The sequence below is a fragment of the Marmota monax genome, unplaced genomic scaffold (genome assembly GCF_021218885.2).
Source record: "Marmota monax isolate L192 unplaced genomic scaffold, Marmota_monax_Labrador192_F-V1.1 WCK01_AAM20220418_F8-fsc00036, whole genome shotgun sequence".
Taxonomy (NCBI): Eukaryota; Metazoa; Chordata; class Mammalia; order Rodentia; family Sciuridae; genus Marmota; species Marmota monax.
In genome coordinates this window covers 6,367,674-6,376,302 of record NW_026694491.1, presented here as the reverse complement: position 1 = coordinate 6,376,302, position 8,629 = coordinate 6,367,674, and the positions used below count along the sequence as shown (strand labels likewise).

Below are 8,629 nucleotides of genomic sequence, written 5' to 3'. Positions count from 1 at the left end.
GTGAGGTCCAGGTGTGCAAGACCGCAGCGTGGCTGGCCACAGGGCTGGTCCTTTCTCCAAGACTTTGGCAAAGTCAGTGAACATGGTCTCTTCCTCCCCAGGGTTCATCTATCCTGTCCCACATGGAAAGTAGCCGCTGTGCTCTGGGCTAGGGGGACCAAGACCCTGAGAAAAAAATGGAGCCTGCTGCTGGGTCTCCAATGTGGAATCTCCTGGCAGTTTAGAAAATACCAGTGCCTGGGTTCCCCGTTCCAGGGTCTCTGATTGATTGAGTTCATTCAGGGTAGCTTTTGGCATCAAAGTTAAAGACACTCCAGAGATGTTGCTATGTGCACCATTCCCAGCCTGCTCTCTTAGTTATGGGTTGTTCCTGAGAACCCTTTGCTGGATGGCTAACATGCAGGGTGAACACCCCCATCTATCAGGGGCACCTCCATCATTTGGTGGAATGTCTTCCCCTTAATAGATAGTCAAGTGAGTCTTCAGCACACGTAGCCTGACCACCAGGGAGAGCCACTGTCGGGTAAGGCAAGGATGGTGTGTGAAATCCTCCCTTCATATCAGCCCTGCGGGAGAGAAAGAAATCAGGGAGAGGAGTCAAGCATTGTGTCTAGATTTTATACCCCAGAAAATGAAATGGTTTCTGAAGCTGTTCTGAGAGGCTGAAACCCCTTCTCTGAGGCCCTAAAGCAGCTGTGCTTGGAGGTTTTTCAGCACTGCATCCCCAGCACCTAAGCCTGGTATGTGTGCCCATGTTTATGAGCATTTGCCTGATCTGCCCTCTCTTCTCTGCCAGGCACAGCTGCCAGCCCAGGTACAACCTCAGATCAATTCTGCAAACATTTACTGATTATCTCTTCTCTGACAGGCACCAGGCTAGGAACTAGTGTACACGTAATAAACATGTTGTTTATCAGTATCTTTCTTTAGAATGTTGCCCTCAAGCAAATTGTTTGCCTCCTCATATCTTGTTTTCTTGACTTGCAAAATGTGATCATAACATTAAAACCAAGTTAGTTAATACATCAAAATACTTGAAAGGATGCCTGGCTTATATTAAGCACCTGATAAATGTTAGCCAATATTGTTTGAAGATTTGTTTTCCCCCCAAATTCATAGGTTGAAACCTAACGTCCAACAAAATAATCTTAGGAGCATCTAAGAGATGGTTAGGTCATAAGGGCAGAGTCCTAGTAAGTGGGATTAGTGCCCTTATAAAAGAGGCCCAAGAGAGCTTGTCTGCCCTTATTTTCCTGTGAGGACAGAGTCAGAAGCGCCATCTTTGAAGCAGAGAGCAAGCCCTCACTAGACATAGAATCTGCTGGCACTGATATTGGACTTCTCAGCCTCCAGAATTGTGAGCCTTAAATTTGTGTTGTTCCTAAATTTCCCAGTGTAAGGAATTTTGCTACAACAACTTAAATGGTCTAAGACATGAAGTGCTACTGCTGCTACCACAATAACTAAGATAGATAGAGTCTTTGATCTGCCGAAACTTAGAGGGTAGCAAGGAAAATGAGCAATGGTAATAGGATGGTAGATACAAATTTACCTGGAAGTAGAGGTGCTTTGGGAACATTCTAGAGGGGACCTGGGATGGATTTGGAGTTACTTTGAAGGTTTCTTTTTTTTTTTTTTTTTTTGATTTTTGAAGGTTTCTTAAAGGAAACAATGGCTTAACTGAGATCAAGAAATGACTAAGAGATGTTCAGCTGTGGGAGGGATTTTGGGGAAAAAGAATATTCTAGGCAGAGGGACTGCCACAGTACAGTCTGCAGGTGGCAGGTGGCAGAGGAATGACTCAGAGGAGAAGCAGAAGGGTGAATACGGTAGACAAGGATACAGGGGTGAGTCAGGCAGAATTGGTGGACACAATATGGGTTCTATACTTGCTCTGAACATGGAGAAGACACACAGGTCCTTCTGTTTGTTGAGCAGTACTCATGCAGGACAGATGGGCACACCACAGATGACTTATCCTTTACTACTCATTTAATATAATGTGGGAGTAGAGGGGGGGGACCTCAAACTCTGCCTGTGGCAGGGCGGGGCCTTTGGAAAAGGCCAAGATGGAACGCTCAGATTGACGTGGACAAGCGTCCCAGAGAACACTTCTCACATGGGCCAACTTGCCTTTCTTCCGAGATTCTTTTGGTGTCACATCATCTCCCAATCAAGTCAGAAACCTTAGTTTAATCCCCAGTGACACATTCTCCCTCAGCCTCCTGCACATTCAGCCAATGACTGAGTTCCTCTGAATGGCTGCCCCTATCTTGTAACCGCCCCACCCCCAACTACACACTCACACACATACACACTATCCTTCAGCATCTGTCATGAGATAATTTCAACAAGCATATACATCCAGTTCTTTTTGCCCTGATCAACTTCACTTTCTACTTGGTGACTGCCACGGTGATCTTTTCATCATGTAAGTCCCATCCCATCATGTCTCTCCCTGGGGCAAAGCTCTTGGGTTCCTATGGCATCCTGCTCGACCTGCCTTTCTACCCACTTTATAGATCAGTTGCAAACTGAAAATGAATGTGTATGAAATGCCTTCAACTCCTTGGGAAAACTGCGAGAGTGCTATCTTTAAAAGATATGTCAATATCCCTTCCTATCTGTAATTTCATTAAAGCCCAACTGTTCTTTCTTGAAAACCTGAATCAAGATTAGAAGGTATGTCTAGATCTTTCTTCTCCTTTTTCTTTTTCTTTTTTTGGAACCCAGGATTGAACCCAGGGGTGCCTTACCACTAAACATCCCCAGACCTTTTAAATTTTATTTTGAGACATGAGCTCTCTAAATTGCTTAAGGCCTCACTAAGTTGCTGAGGCTGGCTTTGAACTTGTGATCCCTGCCTCAGCCCACTGAAGCTGCTCTGATTACAGTAGCCACCACACCTGGCTCCCTATCTTCTTTATCCTTCCCCAAGGTAGTTCTCTTCCAATTTTGCTTTTTAAATATTCAGGTTTATTAGGGAATATTTTAAATAAAATAAAATGTATCCCTGTCCAGTATATAGATCAATGAATTTTTGTTGGTTGTCTACAGTCACATAACTGCCACCTTAAGATACAGAAGAACATTTCCATCAACCACATGTGCCCCTTGTCTCCTTTGCAGTCCATGTCTTCACTCCCCTATTCCCCATTTGATCCGTTTTCTAGAATGTCATATAAATGGAATCATCTAGTAGATAGACATTTACACATCTGGCTTCTAATACTTAATATGTTGCTTTTGAGAATAATTCATATCGTTACGTGTATCAGTGGTTTGCTCTCTTTTTATTGCTGTTATACAATGGTTTGGATATAGTACTATTTCTAAAAGTGTTCCAAATTGAATCAAAGACACATCATCAAAGTAAAACACTTGTGACATGAAGAGTTCTTTTTGGTTGTAAAAAAATTTTTTTTTACTTTGTATTTAACCATTTGCAATGTTCTGTATGTAGGTCATATTTTAAACATTTTTTAAAGACATGAAATAATGTATCTTTTTTAAAAGTACAACCACAACTATAACATAAAGAAACTTAAAAAAAAAAGACCAAATCTGCCTCATAAACAAGATGGGGCAAACTAATGTACAATGCAACATTAATCTTTGCAAAGAAGTTTGTTCCAAGTTATCTCCCATGTTTAGTGTTAAAAATAAAACAATTTTCTCATTTGTAAAAATCAAACATCATTTAATTAGTGAAGCCTATTATTCCCTCCAATACTATATTTTATTCATTTAGTAATTATAAATTCATGACAAAAGAATGCATTTTATTGTAGTGTAAAAACTTAGGAATAACAAATTACAAAAATTCATTTTTTTTACTAAACAAAGTGTTTTTCTTCCCAAAATGTAAGCATCCAGTAAATAAAACATACATGATATTCCAAATATAGCAACACCAATAAATTCACTTATTAAAGTGGTATATTTTGGCATATTTGATGGTAAAAATTTTGTTTATAAAGCACTTTACAAAAAGAACCAGGCTTTTATTACTTAAAACTCTACTCCTTCAGTTGGATCCTTTATTTGAGTAGAAAATCGTTAGTTTCTCTAGGATTGTGGCTGTAGGGGCAGGTCACAGGAAAGGTCTGAATTATCTCAATCAAAGTCATTTGAATAGAGAAAAGTGTTCTCCTGAGACTTGGAGTCATTCATCCCTTTGGGCTTGAAGGCATTCCTCAATGAACTTTTTTCCTACAGTCATCAGAGTAAAGCACAGGGTCTGGGCTCCCAGAAGGGGTTGCTTCCAGCTGGATGCCAGAGGAGCATCCTTGTGCCATCCTGCATGCAGTACTGTTGAAGCCCTTCAGCCACCTCAGAGACTTTGATCCTCTGCATAGGGGCCTCCAGTTGAGCTACTCCATGGAGCACTGCAGGGTGCTCACACTGGCCCTGGAAGATATGGAGGTGGTGGAGCTGGCTTGGAGGGCCTTTTAAAAATTATTTTTAATATTCTTATTATTGAGCTGTAAAGTTCTTTTATGTGATCTAGATACAAGTTTTTATCAGATATAGAATTTTCTAAGGACACAAACTATATCTAGATCTAGATCTAAATCTATGAACACTTTGCCTAACTCAAGGTAACCAGATTTTCTCCTATGTTTTCTCAAAAGTTTTATAGTTTTGTCTCTAACATTTAGATCTATAATCCATTTCAAGTTAATTTTTGTATATGGTATGAGGTGAAGATCGAGGCTTAATATTTCTGGTATATAGCTGTCCAGTTGCTATAGAATCATTTGTTGAAAAGCTATCCTTTCTCTCTTGAACTACTAGGCACTTTTGTTGAAAATTTGGTTGACTCTATATTGGTGGGTCTATTTCTGGACTCTCTAGTCAGATCTTTTGTTCCATAAATATTGAAATATAAATAAAATACAAATATATTCACATAAATATTGCATTGTTTTGATTACTGTAGTTTTAGAATAAATACTGAAATTAGATAGCATGCTTTCTCTAATTCTGTTATTGTTTTTCAACATGATTTCTAGGTTCTTTGCATTTCATATAAATCTTAATATCAATTTGTCAATTTCTACCAAAATAAAGGCTGTTTTGAGTTTTATTTAGGGTTGTGTTGAATCTATAAATCAATTTGGGGAGAACTGACACCTTAACAGTATTGACTCTTTCCATTCATGAGCATGATCTGTCTCTTCCTTTGTTTAGTTCTTTCTTGATTTCTCTCAGTATTTTGAAAAATTTTATAATCTACAAGCCTTACACATATTTGATTAAATTTACCACTAAGTCTTTTATGTTTTAAAATATTGTAAATTGCATTTTGAACATTTTCAATTTCTAAGTGTTTATTGCAAGTAAATAAAAAACAACTTATTTATTATATTGGCCTACCATCTTTTCCAGCAAGTATTGGAAAAGGCAAAGTAAAAATTGAAATATAGCTAAAATCACTTTTTTTGGGGGTGGGGAGTGCCAGAGATTGAACTCAGAGGCACTTAACCATATCCCCAGACACTTTTTATATTTTATTTAGAAATAGGGTCTCACTGAGTTGCTTAGAGCCTTGCTAATTTGCTGAGGTTGGCTTTGAACTCTCGATCCTCCTGCTTCAGCTTCCCAAGCCACTGGGATTACAGGCATGTGCCACTGTACTTGGTTAAAATTACATATTTTAAGTAGTTTATTCCTTAGAATTTTCTGTGTAAATGATTATGCTATCAGCATTTAAGTACTTCTTCCTTTCTAAATTATGTACTTAATTTTTTTTCTCGCCTTATTGTATTGGCTAGGATCTCTGATACAATAGTGAAAAAAAGTGGAAAATTAGACATTCTTGCTTAGTTACAAATTAAGGGGAAAGCATTCACTATTTTACCATTAAGAATGGTATTAGCGATTGGGCACAATGGTGCACACCTGAAATCCCAGTGGCTTAGGAGGCTGAGGCAGGAGTATCGAGAGTTCAAATATAGCCTCAGCAACTCAGCAAGGTCCTAAGAAACTCAGTGAGACCCTGTCTCTAAATTAAAAAACATATATATAGGCTGAGGATGTTGCTCAGTTGTTAAACACCCCTGGGTTCAATCCCCAGTACCCCCCCCCCAAAAAAAAATGGTGTTAGCATTAGGTATTATTTTTGCAGATAAGATTTATCAGATTGAAGATATTTCTTTCTATTTCTAGTTTGTTGATTTTTTTTTTCTTTTTCAGCACTGGGGTTTGAAACTAGAGTCTCCCACATGCTAAGCATGGATACTATCACTGACCTACACCTCCAGTCCCTGAATTTTTTTTATGATGCTAGATGTTGAATTTTATAAATGCTTTTGCTTGCATTATTCAGGTAATTTATGCTGTTACTATTTTAGCCTGTTGAGATCATGAGTTTTAATGATTGGCTTTGAATGCTGAATCAATCCTTCCTTTCTGGAATATGCCCAAATAGGTCATAATATATTATCCTGTTCATATATTCTTGGATTCAGTTTACTACTATTTTGTAACTATGTTTACAAGAGATATTGGTCTATAGTTTTCCTGTATGTATTGTCTGTCTTTTGCATCTAGATAATGCTGGTCTCCTAATAGGACTTGTTAAATGTGCCTACCTCTTTTTTTTACTTTTTAAAGTTTATGTTGAGTGGACGTTGTTTCTTAAGTGTTAGATAGAATTCAGCCATGAAGCCTTCAGCACCAGGAGTCTATTTATTTAATGAAGTAGAACTAAACAAATCATCCCTTTCTTCTTAAGTAAGCTTTGTAGTGTGTGTTTCACTATTTTGTGTAGTCTTTGTGTGAGATGTTGGCATATAACTATCTTCTGATTTACCAATTGTTACAGTCAGTCATCATCTACTTATTTAATCATTTCATCTCATGACATTTTTTTCTTTTTGTCCGTTAATAGCTGAAACCAACAGATCACAATACAATTAATGTAGTTAACAATGAGCATTTGAGGGGAGAAGTTGGTAGTTGTGGGAGAGTAGAAGGCATCGTATACTTTGGACTAGAACTATTATGTTGAGAAAGACAAATTTACCTCTTTTAAGAATGGGTTTTAAAAATGGAAGTCAGGGGGTGGTGTTGGTGAGGGATTCACTGGTGTAAGAGAATTTGCAATAAAAAATTCTCCCAGCAAGTATTGGAAAAGCCAAAGAAAAAATTGCAGGGCTTACTATCATGATGTTCAAAGAGTTATTTCTAAATAGATTTTTAAAATATATATTTTAAAAGAAACAAGACTTTAGTGTTTATTTTAGAAGTTTTGGCCTACACTGAACTGTAAAAATGTCTTGATTGGTAGTATTTTAAAACAAAACATAAAGGACCTAACTTTCTCCCTCAATTCTTTCTTCCTGGCCTCTGTTTAAATACTGTAAATGATCTTTGAGGATGTTTTAGTCTTATTTACTGGAATAGCACTCAAAATGATGTCAGTGATCTATTTTAAAATCAACTTACCCTCCAAGCATTTTTTTCCACATAGAATGTCACCTTTGTTCATATTAAACCTATACCATTTTCCTAAGAACAATTTCTTTACAAATATGGAACAATCTATTTTAATGTACTTTGTCTTAATTCCTGTTACATGTAAAGTATGAATTTTTTCTGTTATCATCAAAGCTTGTTATAAGACAAAATCAGCTACAAGTTAAAATGTATTGGTGAAGAGAGATTAAACTCATTAAAGGCAAACAGATATTATTATATCACTTTTCTTTATGGTGGGGCAAGATAATAATTTTAACATGCTGGAGTGGCAGAAAAGGACTGTATGTGTGATCAGCTCGATTTCCCTGTGTGGACGGTGTATGGAGGTTCTCCTGGGGTTTGTGGAGGTAGCTGCTGTTTGTAGGGTCTGCCTCGTGTGGCTTTGACTGGTTTGGTTAAAGTTGGTTTCACCCATGATTGCCAATCTACTGATTGGTTCACTGCGTGCTCTTGCTTCTCAGAATTCCATGACTAAGCCAGGAGTGCTGTTGGTTGTTTACTAATAGGTATTTCTTCTCCCTGTTCCGCTTACCACGTCATCACAGCAGGCCTTGACCTTTGTGAACTTCTCTGGAAAGTCAAATATATCTAGAAACTTCCTAGGCTTAGGTCTAATAACACCATCAACTGCTCTTTTGGAGGTCATGGAACAGAGCTTGGAAGCAATTCAAAGGGGAAATAAAACTTAATGGCTCATCAGTCCAAATTCTTCATTACACTAGCAAGAAAACAAAAATCTAGAGAGGTTAAGGGGCTCCGTCATGGTCCCTCTTCTGTGAAGCCTGCCCAGACTTTCCAAGGTGGTCATGGTAATGCTTCCCAGCTGCCTGTAAAACCACTCTGTTCATTTCCCATGATTGTTCACCCTTTGTTAGAATTATCCAATGATGGTGTGTTCCTCTCTCACTAGACGGAGACCTCCTTAAGAGGGGGGCTGAGCTATATTTGTCCATAAGACCTGGAACATTGTAAGGACTCACCAACTGATGAATCTCTCACATGACCTTCACTATGTACTATTGTTATGGGGTCAGACTCATGGAATTTAAGGAGAAACTCCAAGAAAGACAAGCTCCTCTTGGTAGTACATTGGAGTGCAGAGTGTAAGCCAAAGAGTAAGCAGAGAAGCACATCTAAGCATTTG

The 8,629-nt window shown here is 38.2% G+C and overlaps 1 pseudogene; it reads right to left on the bottom strand.

Moving 5' to 3' along the window:
• Window positions 1–4,221: 4,221 nt before the first annotated feature.
• On the bottom strand, window positions 4,222–8,131 carry LOC124075720 (guanine nucleotide-binding protein G(I)/G(S)/G(O) subunit gamma-10-like; annotated as a pseudogene).
• Between the last annotated feature and the right edge of the window lie 498 nt (window positions 8,132–8,629).